We start from the raw sequence: 26,776 nt of genomic DNA on the forward strand, positions 1-26,776 counted from the left end.
AGAATGTTATTGGTGTTTTGATGGGGATTACAGTGAATCTATAGATTACTTGGGGTCATGTGCATATTTTAACAATATTGATTTTTCCAATCCATGAACATGAAATATCATTTCACTTTTTTGTGTTCTCCTCAATTTCTTGCATTAGTGTTTTATAGTTTTCATCGTAGGGTTTTCACACTTCTTTGATTAAGTTTATTCCTAGGTATTTAATTTTATTTGTGGATATTGTAAATGGGGTTACTTTCTTGATTTATTTTACAGGTTTTTCACTGCTGGCATATAGAAATGCTATTGATTTTTTGTATATTGATTTTGCATCCTACAACTTACTAAATTTGTTTTTCAGTTTTGGTAGTTTTTTGGTGGAGTTTTTAGTTTTTTCCAAATATAAGATCATATTACCTGCAAACAAGGATAATTTGACTTATTCCTCAACTTGGATATCCTTTATTTCTTTCTCTTGTCTGATTGCTCTAGCTAAGATATCTAGCACTATATTGACTTAACAGTGGAAAAAGTGGACACTCTTGTTTTGTTCCAGATCTTAGAGAAAAGGCTTTCAGTTTTTCTCCATTCACTATAATGCTAGCTGTTTTTCTGTCATATATAGCTTTAATTGTGTTAAGGCATGTTCCTTCTATCCCAAGTTTTTTGAATTTTTCTCATAAAGGGATGTTGAATTTTAACATATGTTTTTACAGCATCAACTTAAATGATCCCATTTTTTCTGTCTTTCATTCTGTTTATATCACATTGATTGATTTTTGTATTTTGAACCCTCTTTGCATCCCTGGGATAAATCCCACTTGGTCATGATGAATGATCTTTTTAATGTGTTGTTGAATTCAGTTTGCTGAATTAAGGAATTTTATTTCAATGTCCTTCAGCGATATTAGCCAATGGTTTTCTTTTTTTGATGTGTCTTTGTCTGATTTTGGTATCAAGATAACACTGGCCTCATAGAATGAAGTTAAAAGTATTCCCTCTTTCTCTATTTTACTGAATAGTTTGCATAGTAATGGTATTAATTCTTCTTAAATGTTTGACAGAACTCAGCAGTGAAGCCATTGGGTTCCAGACTTTTCTTTGCTGGAAAACTTTTTATTGTGACTTCAATCTCGTTAGTTGTTTTGGGTCAGTTCAGGTTTTGGATTCTTCATGGTTCAATCTTGGTAGGTTTTATGTGTCTAGGAATTTATCCATTTTTTATGGGTTTTCCAATGTATTGCCATATAGTTGCTCATAGTAGTCCCTAATGAACCTTTGAATTTTTGTGCTATCAGTTGTAATATATCCTTTTTCATCTCTGAATTTACTTCTTCAGGTTTTCTCTCATTTTCTCTTAGTCTGCCTAAAAGTTTGCCAATATTATCTTTTCAAAAGCCAGCTTTTTGTTTTGTTGATCTTTTGTATTTTTTTCTTCACTCCTGAATTGAAGAATTCATTTCTTCAATTGTGAATTCAGCCAGGCTTGTTCTTCCTTTCAGGACAGTGAGGTCCCCTTTCTCCTGCTCCAAATAGGGTCCAGAAACGACTGTGAGCCAGAGCCTAGAGTCAGGAACCTTAGAAATCTATTTGGTGTTCTATTCCACTGCAGCTGAGTTGACACTCAAGCCTCAAGGCAAAGTCCCTCCCACTTTTCTGTCTCCTTTCCTCAAGAAGGAGTCTCTCCCCAAGGTCACCACTGCCCCAGGTCTGTGGTGAGCACTGCCTGGCTGTAACTGATGTTTATTCAAGGCCTAAGGGCTCTTCAGTCAGTTTGTGCTAAATGCTACCAGGCCTGGGTCTCTCCCTTCAGGGCAGTGGGTTCTCCTCTGACCCACAGAATCCAGAAATGTCACCATCCCAGACCAAGGCCTAGAATTAGAAACCTCAGGAAGCCCCTTGGTGCTCTATCTTACTGCGGCAGAGCTGGTACCCAAGCTATAAGGCAAAATCCCCTTTATCCTTCCCTCTCATTTTCTCAAGCAAGAGTCTCTCCACATGTCCATTATAGCTGGGAATGTGTTGGGTCACACCTGAAGCCAGCATTGCACTGGATCTCAGACAAGGCCCACAGAAAGTACTGTCTGGTTTATCCAAGGCCCAAGGGCTCTTCTGTCAGCAGGTGATAAATCCTGTCAGAATTAGGTACTTCCTTTCAAAGCAGTAGGTTTCCTTATGACCCAGGATGTGTCATCCAGGGTTTAGGCCCTGGGATGGGCCCCCACGACTCTGTCTAGTGCCCTGTCCTCCTGTGGCTGAGCTGGTATTCAAGGTGTAAGACAAAGTCCTCTTTACTCTCCCCTCTCCTCTTCTTAAGCAGAAGGAATCAGTCTCTCCCAGGCTGAGAGCTGTGCTGCCTGGAATGGAGGAGGGTTGCTACAAGCACTCCTTTGGCTGCCCCAAGCTGGTGTCTCACTAGGTCATGTGAACCCCAACTCCACTGGCTCTGAGCCCAGCACAGCACCAGGACTTGCCCAAGATTTGCAGTCCTTGTGGCCTAGACCGCCTTCTAAATTTATTTAGGATCCTAGAGTGCTTTGGCCTGCAGTGGCATGGCTAGCCGGAACTCAGTTTCTGACCGCCAGACTGGACAATTTACCTCTGGCTAGGGCTGGTCTAAATGCTTGCTGTGTGGGCACTGGCTGAATTCTGCCCCATGTCGCTTTCCATTATGACCGGCAGCATTGAGTTCCAAAGCAAAGTCCCACAATCACTGAGCTTTCCTTCCCCTAAGTAAAATGATTCTCTGTTTGTGCCATGAGGCTGCTGCTGCCTGGGGATGCAGCAGAGGTGATGTCAACAATTCGACAGTCTTTCCTACTCTCTTCAGTGCCTCTAAACCAGGCAATGTGATTGTCCACCTGATTTTTGGTTCTTATGGAGATATTTCTTTGTGTAGATAGTTGTTTAATTGGTGTTCCTGTTGGGGATATGATTGCTGGAGTCTTCTATTCTGCCTGCTCACAAAAATATTTTTGTTAGACTACGGTGCAAAACTTTTTAAGAGAATGGAAAAAGAAGTAGGGAAGGAAATAAAAACAAGTGGGCAAAGAAGTAAGAGGAGCCAGCTCCAGATAATTCTTGTAAAATGTTACTTACCCCTTCTTAATGGGATGGTTGTTAGATGCAGGAAATATATTTTCACATATATGCACACAGGCACACACACATACAATACAGACACCCAAAGATTTGTTACATTTTATTTAATAAAATAGCCTCCTTCTGAAGTGATCTCTTTATTTTAAAGACAGAAAAGACAATCTCCTCATGACGATTTCTTTAATTTTGTTCAAACGCTTCTCTCAAACGAGCACACTTGCTTATTAAAAAGTATGAAGTGGGCTTTGTAATTCTAAATTTCTTTAGTGACTGTCCTCCAAATATTCAAATACCTGTGCAATTAGCATCATAATACATATTCACATATAGGTCTGGAAATGTTAACACCACACTCTTACCTGTCTGTTCAAAAGGTCTCAGGAAGTGAAGAACAAAAGAAAGTGATGGGCTGCTAACCAATAATGATAATTATCAATGCTCAAGCTGCAATCTGAGGTAACAAGGCAGAGTGCAGCTTCCCCCTTTCAAGCAGATCAGGCCGTGGCGACAGGGAGCCTGGTACTGGTTGTGGCCTGACACCAAAACTGAGAAAGGAGACAAATCAGCACGTTCAAATTTTTATTAGCTCAGCATTTTTATTAAAATATAAAACATTTGAGAATAATTTTTTTTGAAAGGCATACATTCTCATCTTGATTTGTTTGCAGTAAACCTACTTCAAAGGGATTGTTACCGCCTGATTGTGATAAATAAATATGAACTCTAATATTAGATTTGAGCACATAATATCTTGTTCTCCATATAGGACAGTAAGGTTGATTTTACAATTTCTTTTTCAATGAGAAAAGACTTTTCACTAAAGATATTAGTCTTCTGCCAATGTTTGTGTGATGTAACCATAAACTCTTAGCGATAAATTATTGAAATAGAGATCTACACATGCTCCCAGCTAGGCAAACAGCTGCTCTCTCAAAAAACTTCGGGATTGGTGTTTAGATTTTATGATAATGCTATAAATATAATAATATAAATTTGCATGGAGATGTAGAGAAAGTAAAGTTAATCTTCAGAAGAAAGAATGAATCAGAGGTGCAAAGCAGAGTCATGTAGGATCAGTAGAAATTACTCTTTAGTCCTTGTTGATTTTCCAGTTCTTACTTCTTATTCACCAAGACTACCCTTTGCTTTCAGCTTTGATTGCCCCCGCATCCTTCTGTCAAATTCCTTTATTGGTTGTGTAGAAAGGGGTTCTGATCCAGACCCCAGGAGAGGGTTCTTTGACTTCCTGCAAGAAAGAATTTGGGGTAAGTCCATAAAGTGAAAGCAACTTTATTAAGAAAGTAAAGAAACAAAAGAATAACTACTCCATAGGCAGAGCAGCAGCATCTGTGGCTCAGCTGATTATACTTATAGTTACTTCTTGATTATATGCTAAACAAAGGGTAGGTTATTACGAGTTTTCTGGGAAAGGGGTGAGCATTTCCCAGAACTGAGTGTTTCTTCCCTTTTTAGACCATATAGGGTAACTTCCTGACATTGCTATGGCATTTGTAAATTGGCATGGTGCTGGTGGGAGGGTCTTTTAGCATGCTAATGCATTATAATTAGTGTATAATGAGTGCTGAGGATGACCAGAGGTCACTTTCATCACTATCTTGGTTTTGGTGGGATTTGGCTGGCTTCTTTGCCACATGCTGTTTTATCAAGAAGGTCTTCATGACCTGTATCTTATGCTGACCTCCTCTCTCATCCTGTGACTAAAAATGCCTAACATCCTGGGAATGCAGCCCAGTAGATTTCAGCCTTATTTTACCCAGCCCCTATTCAAGATGGAGTTGCTCTAGTTCAAATGCTTCTGCCAGTTGAACTATCCCAAATTGGTGCCTGTTAGTTGAAACCCATACAATATCAACTAAAGTATGCTGAATTAAAATACTGAAATGTTATTATGGGTTACATAATTTACCAAATTTTTAAAAACTGTTATCTTCCAAGCTGATCCCTTAAATTCTGGTGTTTGTAGAAATTATGTTTATTATACTTTCTTTCACCTTTCTTCTCTTTACATAGTAGCATCTATTTACTTCCCTAAATGTGATATTTCTTTACTGGAACAGGTTATCTTTGGATTGTTGCCAGGGTGTGTTAGTAATCCCTTAAAATATTGCCTCAATAGCATTCGCTGGCTTCTGATATAGGCAGACAGGTCAGGCTTAGTTCGTGCACAGAAAATTCATTATAATAGCAGAGTTTTCAATGAAAAAAATCAATAAATAAGTTTTAATAAACACCATCAACTTTTTCCATTGAAGCCTTTTCAGAACATAACCCATCTTCAGAATTGTTGTCATATTCTAACGTCTATTTTCTTCTAAGATGTTAAATGTATTTGTGTTATAAACAATATTTTTCTTGCCTGAATACATTTTTTTCCATCTCACCTGATTTTTTCCAAGCTTGGAAAATATGTCAGATCAAAGAGAAGGAGCTGTAGCTGCCTTTCTTAGGAGGGGGAAAAAGCACAGGCTGTTTATTTCATCACTAAAAGGTACCTTGAGTCACAGGAGTATATTCTATGACTTCCTTTGTGACTGAAAGCTTTCTTTATGATTTTTAAATAAAAGTTTTTAAGTCAGTAGGTGGCTTCGAGAAGCAATATACGATTAAGTGTTAATTTTATAGTGATCTTTTGCATATACGAACTAGATCACTTTCCCTCAAGAAATTCCCATAAGTGTAAGCATATTTATTCAGATCATTCATCTTAATCTTCCACCAAAGAAAAATAATGTTGCATGTGAGAGTATTTTAAAGTGACTGATGAGTATATTGAAAGAACGATAAATTGTTAGTCCTAATGAAAATATATTGATGTGCTAAGTAAAAATCTGTCTGTAGTAGCCCTACTTTATTCAGAAAAGGGAGAATGAAAGGGCATAAAAAACAAGAACCCCAAATCTCCATACCCTGACCAAGGAACATGCCTCCTATGAAAAGCCCCACTAGACAGTGATTCCAATGGACAGAGCCAGAGCAAAGTGACATGGGTTTGGCAAGCATACTGCCATCCTATTCTCAGCATGCACCTGTAAATTCCAGTATATTTTGTCAATATAACTTATCTCACAAATGAAAGAAAATGTGAATTTCTTTTCTTTCAAACCATAATGATTTGGCTCCTGGTTTGCTCTCTCTATCACTTTCCTCTCACCAGCAACATATCATGAGAACTTGTCCCAGTTTCTTTCTTTAAATGCACCCATTGTGCTTCCACCTAAGGGTCTTTGCACTAACTGTGCTTCTGTCTAGACCTTTTCCTCCCATATTTTAAGGAAGTTTCTTCCTTTTCATTTGTAAATAAGCTCAAATGATTTTTTTTTACGTGTAAGTTAGGTGAATAATTAATTTCACATTTGCCCTTGCCCCTTCAGAATGTAGGGTCCATGAGACATATCTTGTTTACTGCTATTCCCTCAGTACTAATAACAGGGTAAGTCAGTCCATATGTACTTGTTGAATGAATGCATCATGATATTAACACAAACAAATAATTAAAGCATAATATGGGTAGTAAGAAAATTCTCATGAAGTAGCTACCATGTCATGTAGTATAGCTTATTTTAAGTAGTCAGTCCTTAAACCAGCTCTTCTCAGCCAGAAATAGAAAGAAAAATGTGCATGGCTCTTGAAGGTGGTAGAAAGAGATGGGGAATATTCAACTCATGCTATCTTTATGTGTGTTTTTTCTTCAAAATTACGTATTGGCTTAAAATACAGCTGAGTGCATTGGCTTCAAATACAGTTGAGTGTATTCACTTCAGTGACTGGTGTTTAAAATCCAGCTATTCCCATATGTTGGCCACGCATGCGTACTCATGTGATGCTGTAGAAAACAGTATAAATTAATGGTTTATATCATAAACTCAAAGAAAGTAATTAGCTACCTCTACTGGAGATCCAAAGGCTGTCTTTCTCTGTTGTTATAGAAAAAATCTTTTGAGGTAAAGATTATAGGTCCTCATGTCAGAGAACTAGATTTAACTTGCGGTTCTACCATTATGTAATCCTTTTTAGCCCATGTTTACCCAACTGTAACATGGCAATAATAATAGTACTTAACTCATAGGTTCTTATGGGTATGAAATAAAATTAGAGTCTGACATATATAAAATAATAACACCTTACACATATTGAAAATGTTGTGCTTTAACTGTTTTGGAGCTCTTTACCTAAGGCCATTTATTAATCTTTAAGTTAAATATTATTATTGCTGTAATTGAGATATAGGAAAACTGAGAAAAAAGAGATTAAGTGACATGCCAGAGATACTCAATTAGTAATAATTCCATATATGTAATCAGCATTTTACATTTCACTCTTTTTTTTTTTTTTTGATGGAATTTTGCTCTTGTTGCCCAGGCTGGAGTGCAATGGCACAGTCTTGGCTCACTGCAACCTCCACCTTCCGGGTTCGAGTGATTCTCCTGCCTCAGCCTCCCAAGTAGCTAGGATTACAGGCATGTCCCACCATGCCTGGCTAATTTTGTATTTTTAGTAGAGACAGGGTTTTACCATGTTGGTCAGGCAGGTCTCAAACTGCTGATTTCAGGTGATCTGCCCACCTGGGCCGCCCAAAGTGCTGGGATTACAGGCATGAGGCACCGCACCCAGCCTACATTTTACTCTTACTGCTACTATTTGAATGGTCCTCAATGTAGTTCAAGCTACAATGAACTCAAGTTACACACAGATCAATTAAAATTGCTCCCACTTTATCCCATTTATCTAGATCTCCATGTGCTTTTACATTTTGATTATTCCTCATTTATCCTCCCTGACTTTTTTGTTGTAGTTTTTCTTGATGCCTCTGATCCTCAAACTCTCACTATGAACACTGACAGTATTAAAGAATAGCAGATGGATTTAAGTGCTTTGGTTCTGGAATCAGACAATGTTGAGTTAGAATTCTGGCTCTATAACTCATTTGAAGTATGATTTTGATCAAATAACTTAAGTATTAAAATGGCAGCTTTCATTCCACATAATTGTAAAAATAATAATACTTTATAGGGTAATTTGAAAAATAAAGGAGAAAATGTGTATCAGTGACTTCATATGTTGCTTATTGCCTAGTAGATGCTTCATTTGCATTGGCTGATTAATAATCCTGTAGTCTAGATATGGGGTCCCCAAACCCCTGGGCAGATGATGGGTAACAGGTCTTTGTCCTGCTAGGAAATGGGCTTCACAGCAGGAGGTGAGCCATAGGCAATGGAGCAAACTGAGCTCAGCTTCCTGTCAGATCAGTGGCAGCATTAGATTTTCATAGAAACAGGAACCCTATTGTGAACTGTGCATGCAAGGGATCTGGGTTGCACGCTCCTTATGAGAATCTAATTAATGTCTGGTTATCTGAGGTGGAAAAGTTTCACCCTCAAACCACCCCTTTCTCCTCGAAGGTCTGTGGAAAAATTGTCTTCCACAAAACCAGTCCCTGCTGCCATAAAGTTTGGGGAACACTGGTCTAGATCACCCTCAGCAGTGTTCTCCAAATACAATGCTTACAGTCACCTTCTTGAACTGTGCATCTCTGCAGGGAAAGTGTGGTGATCATTGAAGTTGTTCGTCAAATATCTCTGATTAATATATTTTTAGGCATATGGTAAGATTGGACCTCTTCAATCCTTTGAAGTTAGTTGTGGCCAATGCTTTGGCCAATGAAATGTGACTGGAAATATGTGTGTCTTTTCCAGACAAATGCTGCAAAAGCTAGTGAAGGATTCACCATCTTCCTGTTGCCCTTCAATCCTGATGGAATGTTCTCTGTGATGCATACTTTCTCAGCCTGAGACTTGAAACTAGGAGATCTAGAGCAGAATCCCCAGTGCATTCTGTGATGGACACATAATATAAACAAGAAAGAACCCTTTGTTGTTAAAATGCCATTAAGATTTATTTTGGGATTTATCATAACAGTACAATCTAGCCTGTATGTATTAACACAGGGGATAGAAGACATTTTTAGCAACTCCTTCTAAGATTTCAGTGGGGAAAGGTAATCTCATTCTAGCATGTGAAATAATTGTTGATGCTATCCATTTTGGATCTTTTCTTTGCTTGTTTCTTAATGACTAAATGATTTATTCTCTCTGAAGAAATGAGGGCTCTGTTGAAGACAGCGCTGTGAGTTTCAGGATAGTGAGAATTAAAGCAACAAAAGGCAATCTCTGTAATAGAGAAGGAGGGATTCACTCAAGTTCAAGAGAAGATACTCTTCAGAACTTAGAAATTCTGCATCTCATTTTTCAGTGTGACCATGATTATCTATATGTAACCTTAGAGAGATGGAGTCCATATACATGTCAAGCTTGGTTTTTAGCATGTAACTCTCTGAAACTAATAGCAAATGTGAATACTGGGACTTGTCGCTAATTATATTGTGGTTGATATTGATTTTTATTGTACCCAGGTTTCCTTACTGTGAGGAACAATGAAAGTTCTCCTGCTTAGCCTGAATAATGGGAACTTTGTTGTGTTCTTGATGGGAAACCCTGGAGCCACCCAGAGGCAACAACAATGTCCCTCAGTTAATTACAAGGGGGATTAAATCAAGTATAGCTATCCCATGCCTTGATATTTCCCAAACATGTTTATCATTTACATTCTGTAGATTCTTAAATGCTAATGTAATGCCAATTATAGATACCAATAAAAATTATTGATAAAAAGATAATATATTGTATTAGGGATCCTTCAGAGAAAAGAATCAATAATACACACACTCATATATATAGAGAGAGAGACACAGAGAGAGAGATTTTATATATGTCTGTATTTCTATCTATACATATGAGATTTATTTAAAGAAATTGGCTCAGATGATTGTGGAGGCTGACAAGTCTAAAATTTCTAGGTTAGAGCAGTCCAGAGATTCAGGGAAGAGTTGATGCTGTAGCTTGAGTCAAAACAGTCTGGGGGCAGAATTCTCTTGTTTTTAGAGGACTTAAGTGATTTTCTCCTAAGGTCCTCAACTGATTATATGAGGCTCATCTACCTTATGGAGGGTAATCTGTTTACTCAAGCCTACTTGTTTAAATAGTAAGTTCATGCAAAAATAATTGTCACAGAAACATCTAGACTGGTGTTTGATCTGGGTATCTTGGCTTAGTCAAGCTGACATATACAATTAACTATCACATATATTGAATTGTAAATGTTCAGCAACAATTTTGTATGCTGTTTGTATCTTTTATTTTTTATAAACAATAAATAACATGTACCCATAGAAATTTTTAAAAAATTATAAAATTGATTTCTGTAGATAGGGCTTCTTTTAAATTCTTTACCCGTCATCTTTCCTATGCCTGTTTTTGAGCCTTTTGTAAATTGCTAAAAGAGAGTCATGTTTAGATTAACTCTGTTAATGAATACTTAGTGAATGGATACACTGAGGAAAAAAAAAAACAAAAAACAGATAATAACGTTGGCAGAGACACAGATAACCTCTGGATAGGAGTGCACTCCTATCCTATGAATTGGTCACTCAGTCTTTCTTTTGTAGAAGGATCCCTCCTCCTTATTCTAGTACTATTCATTGTATTTTTTGTTGTTGTTCTATGTATTACTTCTTTCTCTATTATATATTTCCTGTTTTTTTCTACAGTTTGAAACTATATTCCTTGCATGAAGACTAGGACCAAAATAAGAACTGCTAATAATTAGCCAATGAGTTAATAATGAGATACTATGAATTTGTTAGACACTGCCCTCATGCTTTGTATTTTATGAGCCACTATCCAGCCTAATTTGAGGAATCACTCTTTAGTTCCTGATGCAATAAATTGTAGACTGGGTGGAGTGCATGTTATACAAATTATAGCATCCTGTGTGTTAACAGCTGCTTTTCATTGTTTGCTTAGAAGCAAGATGTGCCATTGGCTACCACTTGCAGGATTACATCCAATACATCTAAGACCTGGATCATCACATTTTATAATAACAAAAGTGATGATCTAGGTCTTAGTTATACTGGATGTAATCCTGCAAGTGGTATCCAGTGTATAGAAAATGCTTCCTAAGGCAATTAGTGAATATACATATATTTACAAAGTGACCTCATTTACAAATGTTTTCGTTAGTAAAAGGAAACACTCATACTAAAAGATACTTTTAAAAGTTTCTTTTTCAAACTTGATTTTCTGTTAGCTTTCTTCATTAAACAATTAAACACCCTATCTAAATAACAGGTATGTTATATATATATATATAATATTTATATTATATATTTGTTTTGTGTATATATACATATATGTGTACATGTGTGTATATATACATATATGTATGTATATATATACACACAAAACATGTTAGAAAACAATATATCTATCTAAATAGCAGGCATGTTTTATACATATATGCAATTATATATTATTTGTGATATGTGTATATATCACAATTCATAGTTTATTAAGAGAAAAAAAACTTAAAATTTTAGAACATGGTGCTATCTACATTGTCTAAGAGGCCAAGCATAGCATCTTTGTTTTATAATGTCAAAAAAGGTATTTTATACAAATATAAAAACAAATAATCTGAACAATTATTAAAAGTAAGTGATGAGTAAAGTTGACATTCTTTTATTTACCATTGCCATAATGATAGTGTAGCTGTTGTCCAATTATTAAATAAAAATGGTATAGAATTAAGATGGGAATGAAATAACCTGAGGGTGTAGCAAACTATCAGATGAGTAAATAAATTAAATAATCAAGCATGGTGAAAGATCAAGAGTAATTAATATTTTTCACAGTACTTTCAAATGTAGTTTAGTTCAGCCAGACCAGGTATCTGGTAGAAGGGCTGAGTTTTAATGAGGCATATGCCTGCTTATTTCACAGATCTTAAGCTTGCCTTGCCTTACCAGAGATAACAGACCTATGAAATGTTAAGTTTACTAGAAATATTTAAATGCTCAGTGGAAAGACACAAAGTGACCCCATTTGCAAATGTTTTCATTAGTGAAAGCAAACACTTATACTAAAAGATACTTTTAAAAGTTTTTTTCAAACTTGATTTTCTGTTAGCTTTCTTCACTAAACACCCCATCTAAGTAACAGGCATATTTCATGGACATTCTTGTTCTATGAGACTTGTTTCAAGTTCCTTATTTTCTCATGAGAAAAACAGTGCATAAATCACATAAATTGCAACGAAAGAGTTGAACTGAAAAAGAAACATCTTTCCATGTATCTAGTTTGTACTCCTTTTTTTGCACCAATTTGGAACATAGTCCTTTGGTTTTCAAATAAATAGTTGAGACAATTCTGAGCTGAGCTCAATTAAACTTCACTTGCTATACTTCTGACATTTTCTTACCATTTTTAGATTTTTGTCATTTACATGAAATGTAGGCAGATATTTATTCCCTCTGACATTTACTTACTATCCTTTGTATTTTTGAACATCAACCTAATAATAATATTTTAGTAATATATGAGCTGTATTTTTTGCAAGGTGAAAAAGCAGTGCAATATGAGAGAAAGAGAAACAGTTAAAGAGAAACTGTTAAAAATAAGAAAGAGAAACAGTTAAAGAGAAACAGTCAAAAATAACTGATTGAAGTTTAGATTATTTATTCAATTCATATTAGCTGATCTTTACTTGAAAAATGGCAGGTGTGAGATATAAAGATAATCTCTCTCTCTCTCTCACACTATCCCCCAGGAACATACCTCCTAGGATACTAGGCAGATATGAGTCATTTTCTTGTATCATCTTTGGCATAGAGAACATTGACTTTATACAATACTCTACATTTCTAATTTATAATATTTAATTTGTTTTTAAAATCTTGTCTTCTGGGTAAATTAGAGGCAAAGAACAGTAATTTAGTAGGGTCTGGTGAAATGCAAAATGGAATAGCATCAGATATAGATGATAAGGAAAGGGAATGCAGTTTATGGTTAAATATCTTAGAGAAATGTTATTTGTGGGGCACGTGTTACAGGGAATAAAGACTGACAAATACAGCCCTAGAAATCTGATAAAAGTAGAGTAGTGATTTTTAATTACCATACTTTAAAAAATTAATACATTATATATATATATTTATTGGGTAGAATTTGATGTTTTGATACATGTGTATGTTGTATCATCAAATCAGTGTAGCCTATCACCACATGTGTTTATCATTTTTGTGGTAAGAACAATTTAAAAATCTTCTAGTTATTTTGTAATACATGAAATAACATACGTTACTGTTAACCATAGATACCCTACTGTGTAACAGAACACCAGAGGTTATTCCTTCTACCTAATTGTAACTTTGTACCTTTGACCAACTTCTCCCCAGCCTACCCTCTCTTAGTCCCTCCCCAGTCTCTGATAGCCACTGTTCTACTCTCTACTTCTGATATCAACTTCTTTTGGATTTCATATGTGAATGAGATCAAGCAGTATTTATCTTTTTATGTATGCCAGGCTTATTTCACTTAGTATAATGTCTTAAGGTTCATCCATGCCATTGCAAATGACAGGATTTCATTCTTTTTATGGCTGCATAGTATTTCATTGAGTATATAAGACAATTTTTTAGAAATCTACTAATCCATTGATGAATACTTTGATTGATTCCACATCTGGGCTAATGTGAATAGTGCTGTAATAAACATGGGAGTGCAGATATCTCTTCAATGTACTCATTTTGTTTCCTTTGGACATATACCCAGTAGTGAGATTGCTGGATCGTATGGTAGTTCTATTTTTAGTTTTTTGAGGAACCTCTATAATGTTTTATATAAAGGCTGTACTAATTTACATTCCCATCAACAGTATGTAAGTGTTCTTTTTTCTCTACATTCTCACCCACATTTATTTATTTATTTTATTTTTTGCTTTTTTGATAATAGACATTCCAGCTGGAGTGAGGTGGTAATGCTTTGTGGTTTTGATTTGCATTTCTCTGATGACTAGTGATGTTGAACATTTTTTTTCACATACTTCTCAACTATTTGTATGTCTTCTTTGAGTAATATCTATTAAAATATTTTACTCACCTTTTATTCAGGTTGTTTTGTTTTTCCTATTGAGTTATTTAATTTCCCTATAAATTCTGGATATTAACTTCTTGTCAGCTTGCAAATATTTTATCCCATTCTGTAAGTTGACTCTTTATTCTTTGCTTTCCTTTGCTGTGCAAAACCTTTTTAGTTTGATATCACCCAGTTTCTCTATTTTTGTTTTTGTTGCTGATGTTTTTGAGATCTTATTTAGAAAATCCTTGCTGAGCTCAATGTCATGAAGCATCTCCCCTATATTTTCTTCTGGTAGTTTCACAGTTTCAACTTTCACATTTAAGTATTTAATATATTTTGAGTTGATATCTGTATATGGGGAGAGGTAGGAACCTAGCTTTTTTCTTCTGCATGTGGATATCCAATTTTCCCAGCAGCACATATTGAAGAGATTATCTTTTCCTCAGTGTGTGTTCTTAGAACCTTTGTCAAAAATCATTTGTCTGGAGGCGTGTGAATTTATTTCTGTTCCATTTGACAATGTGTATTTTTTCCAGTACCATGCTGTTTTGGCTATTACAGCTTTGTAATATATTTCAAAGTCAGAAAATGTGATGCATTTGGCCTTATTCTTTTTACTCAGGATTTCTTTGACTGTCTGGGATCTTTCGTGGTTTCATATGAGTTTTAGGATTCTTTTTTTATTTCTGTGAAGAATGTCATTGGCATTTTGATAGACAATCTGCATTAAATCTGTACATTGCTTTGGGTGGTATGACCATTTTAACAATATTAAGTTTTTCAATCTATGAATACAAGATATCTTTCCATTTATTTGTATCATCTTTAATTTCTTTCATAATATTTTATAGTTTTCAGTATGGAGATCTTTTACCTCCTTTGTGAAGTTCATTCCTAGTTATCTTATTTTCTGGATGTTATTGTAAATTGTTTTCTTGATTCCTTTTTCAGATAGTTCACTATTAACATACACAAATATTACTAGTTTTCAGATGATGATTTTGTATACTGCAGTTTTACCGAATTTATTTATCAGATCGAAGAATTTTTTGGTGGAGTTTTTAGATTTCCTATACATGAAATCATGTTGGCTGGATGCGGTGGCTCATGCCTGTAATCCCAGCACTATGGGAGGCTAAGACAGAAATATTGCCTGAGCCCAGGAGTTTGAGACAAGCTTGGACCTCCTCTTTACAAAAAATTAAAAAGCTGGGTGTGATGGCAGACACCTGCAGTCTCAGCTATTTGGCAGGTTGAGGTGGGAGGATCACTTGAACCCAGAAGGTGAAGTCTACAGTAAGCTGTATTCATACCATGCACTCCAGCTGTTTGCTTTTTTGAGACCCTGTCTCAAAAAAAAAAAAAAAAAAATCACTGTGGAAAGCTGTGCGGAGACTCCTTAAAGAAAGAAAAGCAGAACTATCATTTAATCCAGCAATCCCACCAGTGGGTATCTACACAGAGGAAAATAAGTCATTTTACAAAAGAGTTACTTGCACACACATGTTTATAGCAGCACAATTTGCAATTGCAAAAATGTGAAACCAACCCAAATGCCCATCAATCGACCAGTGGAAAATGAAACTGTGGTATACATATATGATGGAATAATACTCAGCCATAAAAAGAAATGAATTAATGGCATTCACAGCAACTTGGAAGAGATTGGAGACTATTATTTTAAGGGAAGTAACTCAGAAATGGAAAACCAAAGATTGTATGTTCTCACTGATATGTGGGAGCTAAGCTATGAGGATGCAAAGGCATAAGAATGATACAATGGACTTTGGGAACTTCAGGGAAAGGGTAGGAGAGGGAGGGGGAAAAAGACTACAAATAGGGTGCAGTGTATACTGCTCAGGTGATGGGTGCAACAAAATCTCACAAATCACCACTAAAGAACTTACTCATGTAAACAAACATCACCTGTTCCCCCAATAACCTATGGAAATGAAAAAAAAATTAAAGTAATTTTAAGTAGTTTTATGGCAAAAGACATTTGCTTGATGTGAAAACCATTTCTCTAATTTGAATCACATAGAAAATAAATTCTGCATGTTCAAAAAAAAAAAGGAAAAGAAAAAGATTATGTAATCTTCAAACAAGAACAATTTGACTTCCTTCTTTCCAATGCAGATGCCTTTTATCTTTCTCTTTTCTAAGTATTATTGCCAGTACTTCCAGCGCAATGTTGAGTGAAGAGGTGAAAGTGGGCATTCTTGTCTTGTTCTTGATCTTAGAGAAAAAGGTTTCAGCTTTATTTGTTCAGTATGATTCTAAATGTGGGTTTGTCATAGATGTCCTTTATTATGTTGAGGTACATACCTTCTATACCTAATTTGTTAAGAGTTTTATCTTGAAGGGATGTTGAATTTTTGTCAAATGCCTTTTCTGTATTAATCAAAATGATCTAATCACCATGAAATGTTTCTTTTGTTTTTTCCATTTTTCTCTTCTTAAGTTGTCCTAACAGGTAACATTTTGAATCATTGTTTTTAGAAAACTGAAAATTACCCTCATAGCATTTTTAGTTAATTGGGAATTAAGCAAAAAATCAACGCTTTAGATGATACATTAGCAAATAGGCCTCCACTTTTCTGAGCTGAGCTCACCTGCAGGCATAAATATGCTCTTTGACGTTGCTTATAAATCTGTTTCACAAAAAGATACTAATAGCAATAGATGATTGTCTCAATGACTTCAAGTATGTTGATATTGTCAAGCTGGTTTTGAAAAGACGAAACTCTAGTAAACCTAGAACAATGTTTGGAAAATGTATTCTGCTTTTTAAATTTACTTCTTTGTTTCCATTTGGTAGAAAATATTTTTCTATTATTAAAAAAAATCAATGTGTGAGAAACCTGAACTCTTAAATCATGAAATGAACCTAAATTTATCTAGAGAAAATAAGCCCAAAGAATATAAACCAGAAAAGTGCAAATCGGTTTTAAAAATACAGTTTTAAATAGCTATCAAATGCAGTGCACGCTCCATAAACTGCAGACAGCTTCCTGAATAAAATATGAGGACATGTAGCTCTGTGACTATCTATCTCAGTTAGGTAAAAAAAAATTCTGAAGAAAATTTCTAAATAGGCCATATAGTATCTGCAAAGGAATAAACAAAGTAGCCAGCAGTGACAGTGTTTGCTTTTCATGTGGTGGAACTGTGTGCAAATACAAGGCCTAACAAATGTCAGTTCCTCATTTGCAAATGAAGATGTAAAAGGAAATGTCAGTGACAGTACATGCAACAGTTCATATTTGAAGTTTGGCACAGTGAACTGACAGCTACAGAGGAGCTGCAGTGGCCTAATCCTTTCTTTCTGCCTTCTAGTAATGATAGTTTGTGGGGGGGGGGGGGGGTGGGGGGTGGTTGTTAATAAATATGTGATGAGGAAAAGCTGTGGAAGAATGGCATATCTTCTCCTCTGCAAGAACTCATCTTCAGAGATAATTAACTAGGTGACAACATACAATGTGCCATTAACAACAGCATTCAAATCATTTCTGGACTTAAGTACAGTTTTAAGCCGCTTATCAGATTTTCATTTCTGAATCCATTCAGCTGTCAGGCTTACATCCTGGCTCTTTATTGAAGCTCACATGGGAATCCAAAACCTTCTAATTTTCTATACAGATTCATTTCAGAATCAATTAGAGTTGGTGGCAGCCTTGTCCCTGTGTGCAAAGGGGATTAGCTGGGCACTTGCTCAGCTGAACTACCTCTGAATGCACATTCAAACTTCCATCGAGAATGAGCTCTTTCTCCCCCCTTCTAGAGGACCCTTCAACAATTGAACCGCTGTAGACAACAGATGGCAGATAATCACTTGAACAGCCTCCAATTTTGTCAGGAAAGGAAAAGTGATCATCCAACTCTCTCTTACAGTAGGTAAGAGACCTCTGGGCATTTGAAGCATGCTCTGCTTTTAAAATAGGGAAATCCACAGCTGTTCTCCCTTCTCTGGAAATCTCCTAACAATGTCATCTTTCAGTCCTTGTCTCTGACTTTCTCTTATCAACTAGTGCCACATCTCCTCGACCTTTCTGCCTTCTCATTCTCCATACTGGTTCACCCAATTTTGCTGAAACCTTTGTTCCGCACGCTACCAAGGTCTAAAATCATCTTCAATATTAGCTGTAAAACACTTTAATGCTATTCTTTCAGGAAACACTGTTATGAAGTACACCTAATGTGTAAGTGCCATATACTGATATTTCACAGATAAACATTTTATGAACAGTATAAAATTTTGTAAATTAAATTATCACAAAAGAAACATAGAAAACAGATGTAGTCCACATGAACATGATGTTTATGTTTTACCTTTTCCTACATTCTGTTCAACGTAATGGACATTCAAATATCTTTTGTCCTATTAAAATTATTTAGTTATATTTATTCTTATTTTTAAATTTTACTAAAGGGCCCTATGTTCTTAGATTAAAAACAAATAAATTACTAGTCTTTCAATTAAAAAAACAGAGATCAATGGCCTCCACCTTTTGGTGCCTGTGAATGATGTCGTTCAATTATTTTAGAAGTTTCTTGTGTTAATTTCTTTTGTATTTCAAAATGCTGTCTTTACATTATAATTTCCTAACCTTTTGATTTCAGGTGTTATGTTCTGACTTTTCCCTTAGAAATATAATGTTTGGACTCATTTACTCTGAGTTGGCTGCCATTCTGCACAGTTTTTTGTCTTGCACTCCAAGATGTAACATATATATATATATGAATATGAATATGAATAATATCCATGGAGTTGTGCTGAGTGTTGTAGACCCTTTGTCTTGCTCCCACCCCACCAATAGAAATGGAAACTTCCTATCTCTATTCCTCCACTGTGTTACTGATTCACTTAAACCTAAGCTGCCACTGATTATAAGGTGTGGCATTACTTTATGCTTGTACTTAGAAAAATAAAATGCTTCTAATTAAACTATAACACAATGTTTTCTTATCATTAAGAATTTTTATTATACTCATTTAAAGAGCCATTTTAGATTTATTTAGACAATGATTTATACCATATATTATAATTTTGCTTAGTGAAGAAGAAAAATTAAAAAATTTATTAAGCCTTTCATAAAATTTCCTCCTATTAAGAATCTGACTTAGGAATCACTTTTCAACACAGGGATGTTCTTTATGTTTTCCAAAACAATATTATTGTTCTGTGTACTGCAAGAATGTTGAAAATGCAGCATATTGTAAAAGACCACTTGTTGTTGTCTCTTGAATTTTTTCCAAGCTTCTAACATCCTGACATTTTCTTGATCTTAAGAGATGTCAGTGGAAAGTTCTCAGACAAAAATTGATGCTCTTGTTTCTTGCTTAAATGGTAATGAAATGGTTTATGCCTGAAAAATGCAGGTGTTATAGTTGCCCAGACATGCCACTAAAATTAATAATCATATTCCTTCATGTGCTGGCAAGGACAACTACATGAGGATGCCTGGCCAAGGGCCTTCGTAAGATGCTATTGATTGGTTATAAAATTGTATTATAATTTCAGAGATGAAGAAATATTTTCAGAGAATAGAAGAAAAGCATCTAATAATTCATTAAATAGTTATCAAGAACCAGTTGAGTGAATATGTCTTTCTTACATTCTTAAGACTACTAAAGATATGATGAATATTAAAGATCTTAAGATTATTAACAATAGGATCTAAGTAATGTTTAATAAACACATCGGTTCTGTTGTACAACACTTTGGTATTCCTAGGATTAGTAATTGAATGTTTTATGTTGATTACTTTTGTCATTTTATAATTCTTCTCCCATGATTCTTCAACAGAAATTTAAAACCCAACTCAGTGCAGTCAAACCTGTCAAGAATTTTTCTTGCTCTTTTGACTGATCCCTTCTAGAGGTCTGTTTCCTCTGATCCAAGATAGAATGCTTTTTTCATTAGGGTAATTCAGACTATCCTCTGAGGTCTTCCCTTGACCACTTTTGTAGATTCCATATTTCATGGGTCTTATATCTTTCTCTTTCTTCCAGTGGTCACAGAACATACCTTCCAAAAGATTACTGAGAAGGAGCTCATGGGAGGGACATTTTAAAAAATCATATTTGATTGATAGTTTGGTTGCATATAGAATATTTGAATGAACATCATGATTCTTCAAAATTGAAATGACATTACGTCTATTGGATTCTACTCTCATAGGGTTATTCTTGAGAATTCTAATGGCATTAGAATTTTAATCTTCTGTATGTGAACTCATTTATTTTCTTATGAGAATATTTTTAATGCTCGAAAAATTTACAGTGTTATATTTGAGTATCTCATCATTGAACCTTTTAAAAATACAGAGACTTAACTTTCTATATTTTTGTTCCTTTCTTCCTCTCCTTTTTCTTTGCTGCATGTTTTTGGAGTTCCTTTCACATAGATTTGGTATCTCCTAAATTAAACCTCTATTATGCTCATTATTTCTCTAATATTGCCCATCTCTGCCTTTCAAAAATCTCATCCCTCAGCAATTTCCTCAGCTTATGCATTCCTTTATTCTAAGACATTTTTGACTTGGGTTATACTTGTTGATTTTTGACTTTGATAATTCTAATTCCCAATAATATTTTCATGATCTCTCTTGATCCTTTTCTAAATAACATCCTGTTGTTATTTCACCGTGCAATTTCTTCTCTTATACACAACAAATCTCTTAATTATTTTTATGGTCGTGTTGTATTGTTTATGTAGGTTTTCCTCATATATCTAGCAATGTATAGTGAGCAGTTTCTGTTTGAGATTGAAGCAGTAAAATGCTCATTGGAATTTCTGTGTGAGAAGCTTAAATTTTAATTGATAGGCTTCTCTTCAACATTATTAAGAAAAGAATATTCCAGCATCAGAAGCTGCTGATGTTTCCTCTGGGGACAAACTTTCCCCAGGAGCAACAGTTCCAATGTCTGCTTGGTGGGGATAGGTGTGCCTAAGACAGAACTCTGTACTAAGCAGGGGAAGGATTCTAGGCCTATTTTTATGATAGTAAGATGGATTTAACTTTTCAAAGTCAGGTCTAATTACACTATTTACATTTTTAAACAATTTGCTTGTTTCTAGCATCAGTACTCTTTCTGGACTTTTTTCTACGGCCTCCGTTTCCTGAGCAGTTTAGGATGGTTTTCTGTGGCAGCAACTGCATTTCAGCTTCTTACTGATTTTCTTCTCAGCAAGCACTTAAGGTCTAGCTTCCTCTTAAAAAACAGACCCTCATCTCTACCTTTCAAAAATAGTTTTACATCACCAAACCTTCTGCCATATCCTCATGGTGAGTAGATTTCTTTTTTCAGTATTTTACTCTCATTTTATTGATGTTTCAGTAGAAAGTGGAGATAAATGCATATATTCAATCCAGCATATATAATTGAGGCACTCAAAATTTAATATTTTTCATAATACATATATAAATGGTACATATTTAAGGAATAACCTTAATAAATTTTGGTATTTGTATACATCTGTAAGGCTCTCACCAAATAAAACATTAAATAGATATATCAGCGCCTGGAGGTTCTTTATGTTCTTTGTAATCCCTCCCTCCTGCTCTTTTATCCCCGGACAACCACTGATAGTATTCTGTCATTGCATATTAAGTTGTGCCCTCTAGCATGTTACGTAAATGCAATCATATATTATATACTCATTTTGCCTGAATTCTTTCACTCTGCATAGTTTTGAGAATCAACTATGTCCAAAATATATCAATATTTAATTTTTTGACAAGTCATAATTTACCGTATAGATATAACACAATTAGTTTATTCCTTTCAGTTGCTGATTGATATTGAGTTGTTTCCTGTTTTAAACCATTAGAAATAAACATATGTTTGTGTTAATTTAGTGTTCACTTGATGTATATGCTTTGTAATTATTTTCTACCATTCTGTGGCTTGTCACCTCATTCTTTTAATAGTATTTTTCAAAGACCAAACATTTTACATTTTGATGAAGTCTAAATATTAATTTATTATTTTATGGATCATGTTTTGGTGTCATATCAAAGAAATTTTTACCTAAAGTAAAATCACAAGATTTTTCTCCTATACTTTCTTTAAGACAAATTATAATTTAGAATTTATGGTTAGATTTGTGATATAATTTTAACTAATTTTTGTATAAGATTTGCAGTATTTATCAAAGTTTATTTAATGCATATTTTTTCTCCACATATTGGTTTTGCACTTTTGTTGAAAATCAGTTGTCCACCTATGTGTGGGTCTATTCATGGATTCTCTATTTTGTTTCATTGATATTTTTCTATCCTTGCATTAATACCATACTATCTTGATTACTCTAGGCTTATAATACATTTTGAAACAAGTACTGCTAGTTTTTTAATTTTTCTATAATTTTTTGGAGTATTCTAGGTGATCTGAACTTCCTAATGAAATTTAGAATCAGTTAGGAAATCCTCACAAAACACCTGATGGAATTACAATTGAGATTAAGTTGAATGTATAGATAAGTTTGGGGGAACTGACATCTTAACAATATTTGATCTTCTGAAACATAAATAATCATGTCTCCCCATTTACTCAAGTCTTCTTAAGTTTCTCTCAATCATTTTTGTAGTTTTTAGTGTGAACATGTCTTTTACATCTTTGGTCAGATTTATCTCTAAGTATATCATATTTCTGATGGTACTATAAATGTTATTCTATATTTCCCCTCCTGATTTTCCTTTGTTATAATACAGTAATACTATTTATTTTTGTATACTGATTTTAATTTGTATATTTTGTCATATTATCTACATAGACAGTCACATTCTCTTCACAAAGGTGATAGTTTTACATCTTTCTTTCCAACCAGAGTGCTTTTTATGTCTTTCCCTTGTCTGATTTCAATGTCTAGAACATGCAGTTTAATGTCAAATTGAAGTCATAAGAGTAATATCCTTGAATTTTTCTATGGGGAAAAACATTCAGTATTTTACAAGTATGATGTTATTTGTGGGATTTCATAGATACTCTTTATCCAGTGCAGTAAAACCCCTTCTAATCTGAATCTACTTGTGTTGCATTCTGTTAAATGGTTATTCTATATCTATTGAGATTATCATATTTATTTTCTTTTGGTTTTTAAAAAATATATTAAATTACACTCATTATTTTTTGAAAGTTAAGCTAGCCTTGAATTTCTAAACTGAACTATTTGGTCATGCTGTATTACACATTTAGATAGATAGATAGAGATGATAGATGATAGATACAGACAGATGATAGATTAGATAGATAGACAGATAGATAGACAGATAGATAACACTACATACATAAGGCATTTTTAAAATTTTATTTAGAGTTTTGGCATCAATTTCTATGTCTTCAAGTTCACTAATCTTTTTTTCTATAATATCTAATCAGTTGACAATCCTATCCAGTATATTTTTCCCCTCATACATTGTAGTTTTCATCTCTGAAAGTTCATTTTGGGTCTTCTTTATATTTCATATGCCTCTACTTATCTTTATGAATACACACAATATATTTAAATAACTGTTTTTAATATCTTTGTCTGCTAAATGTAATGTCTGTGTCATTTCTGGTTTTGTTTCAATTGATTGATAAATTGCCCTAATTATGGATCATATTTTCCAGCAGCTTCATATTTCTGATACTCTTTTATTGGATCCTCAACATTAGTAATTTTACTATGTTGGGTACTGGATATTTTTGTATTCCTTTACAAATTCTTTAAATTTCCACTGTGAGGATGTTAACTTTCTTGGAAAGAATAACCCTTTCAAGTCTTGCTTTCATGACTTTTTCCAGAGTTTTAGACGAGGCTCAGTATACAACTAATTGTTTTCTGAATCCTCTATCCAATGCGCTGTGACTTAATAATTGTGTTCTGGCTGTTGGAAATGGACATAATTTCCTTCTAATCTCATTTGGTGGTTTTACCTGAGTCTTCGGTAGTTTCATCATACATGTGAACAGATCAGTATTCTGATGAACCGTTGTGAGTGCCATTGTGCATCTCCAGGTTTCTCTCATGTGTTCTCCTATGTTGCTCAGTTCTACAAACTGCAGCTCCTCAAAACGTCAGCTCCATTTCTTAATTTTGGGAAACCTTCTGTGTCCCACTGGGGCTTTCTGTTTCTGCCCATTTTCCTGGAAACTGTCCTAAGGAAATAAACTAGGTAATCATAGAATTCACTTTAATTTTTTCCAGTTATTCTTTCAGAAATAACGGTTCTTTAATGCCTTATTTGTAGTGTCTTCAAATACATTGTTTATTATATATTTATTGTGGGTTGTTTTGATGTTTGCTTCTGGTTGTTTTTGTTAGGGCAGTAAATGTGGCTCTATTACTCCATTCTGGTTAGTGGTAAGAATGCTCACATATTGTCTCTAAAAGACTGTATATTCTCATAGTTAGGGAGCCCTAAGCCATTCAATTTTCTCATTTCTACTAATTTTATACAGTAAAGGAAAGCATATTTTTATGTACAACTCAGACTTCCTTAATCTTAATTAAAGATATGATCAAGGAATATAAAAGCAAATTAATTATTGCTGTTTCGGTCTCAATCTAGATGCACAGAAACTGATATGTTGTGTTGGAAAATCATTTTTACATTACATAAAATGTTTAAAGTTTAAAAATATTTATCTCAGGACTAATATTGAAATGTATATACTTAATTGAAAAATTAATTTTGCTTTATTTTTGAAAAGATAAGATGAAGTACATAAAATACTTTTTCCCTTTTTTAAAACATGAAAAACTACAGCCTAGTGTGATTATATAATTGCTTTAGGCCACAGTCAGTAGGTATAGGGTTCCAGTTCAGTTCTCCTTCTTTGATGCAGTTTGAAATTTTTGTAAACTTTAGTTACTAATATTTTAATGTAAAAAATATGTTTTTACTCTACAATATATAATCTCAATTACTGAACTTCCAGATGAAAAGCATTAATGGTACTCCCTGAAATTAGCTTTTACCAAAAGTTTATATTAAAAAAGTAGGAAATAAAAACATACCACTTCGATGAGTTTACTTTTAAAAAGAAAGAAAACCAAACAATCAGTTCACAGGCATACTTGCCTTCTTTTGTTTAAATGAAATCCTCATATCCACATGAATTAAATGGATATGCATTTCACAAAATACCAGATACATGCATCTTTTAAAAGTTTCAGTAGCACTGAGGAGAAATTTAGTGAGCAATTTTGTTTAGATACATAAATTTAAAAATTGAGAAAACAATTTAATTTCAAGGTTGATAAGTGCTTTGATCAATAAACCTGAATATTTTCAGTAAAATACTCTGTTACAGTTTGAATAGGTCCCATAAAAGTTTATATGTTGGAAACTTAATTACTATTGCAACAATGTTGGCAGATGGGACCTAATAAGAAGTCATTGGGTTAAGAAGGCAGAGCCCTGATGAATGGATTAATGTCAGTACTATGGGAATGGTTAACTATCACAAGAGCGTGTTGTTATAAAAAGAACCCTGCCCTTAGTGTTGTGCTATCTATCTTTTTTTGCTTGCTCACTTCTACTTTTCGTCCTTGCACCATGGGATGACCCTTTCCAGATGCCAGAGCCATGCTCTTGGTCTTCTCCACTCCAGAATCAAATAAACTTCTAATGATTATTATTTATACATTCTGTGATATTCTGTTATACCAACAGAGAATGGACTAAAGACATACTCTTTGACTTACTTTACATATAGCCATAGATTTTAATAATTATACAGAGCTGGGCTTTTATTCTGGTGTTGACTATTAGGAGGTTGAGCAAAGTGATTCTGCCTTCTCTCTAGTTTGTAAGCAATCTTCCTTTATAATAGAAACTAAAAAAAGAAACCTACCAAATTTATTGTATGTACATATTAAGAAATGAAAGATATAATTCATTTTGAATTATTTATATGGAAATATAAGGGTCTTTCTAATAGACATGTAAATTTAAAGCATGTGTTTGGTATATGTTACTATAGGTTTAAGTCTTGTTTCTGTTGATAACTAGCTTTGTGACTTTAGACAAATTGTTTAAAATCTTTTTCCTCAGGTTCTTTAGTGATCTGTGCTGCCTTCCATGCACTACCCCAGACATTCGTATTATCACAAAACACATTTCCATTACCTCCACAGTATATCCCAAACCTGTCCATGTCCATTTTCACTGCACCTCTCCTCATCCAAGCCATAATTACCTTTACCTGGCCAATTACAATAGCCATTTAATGCCTATTATTGCTACTGCTTGTTGCTTCTGTTTAAAAAAAGATTTTTTTTTCACATCAGCTAGCATAAAACTCAACTCAGTCTGTTTTAAATAATATGAAATTTATTGGCACACAAAACTGGAAGTGCAGAATTAGGCTTTAGGGTTGACTTGATTCTTTAATACTGACTCATTTCTCTCTAAATTTCCTGGCTGTGATATACTCTGTGTGTCAGCTTCAGGCTCATAGTGAGATGATACAGTCATGTGATGACATGCATAGGAATAGGAAGAATCACCTGCAAAAACTCTCACAGAATTCCCAGAAAACTATTTGTTAGAGCTTCTTTAGCTAAAGCCTCATTTCTGAACCAATTTCTGAGTGTAATCTCACACAAATCAGGTCTATGTTGACAGGACTAGAATCAACTTCCTTGGGTTTCTTGAAAAGGGGTAAACACTTGAAAAATATAGGGTTTTTGTCAGGAA

Source organism: Pan paniscus, chromosome 5 (assembly GCF_029289425.2).
Source record: "Pan paniscus chromosome 5, NHGRI_mPanPan1-v2.0_pri, whole genome shotgun sequence".
In the NCBI taxonomy this organism is placed as follows: Eukaryota; Metazoa; Chordata; class Mammalia; order Primates; family Hominidae; genus Pan; species Pan paniscus.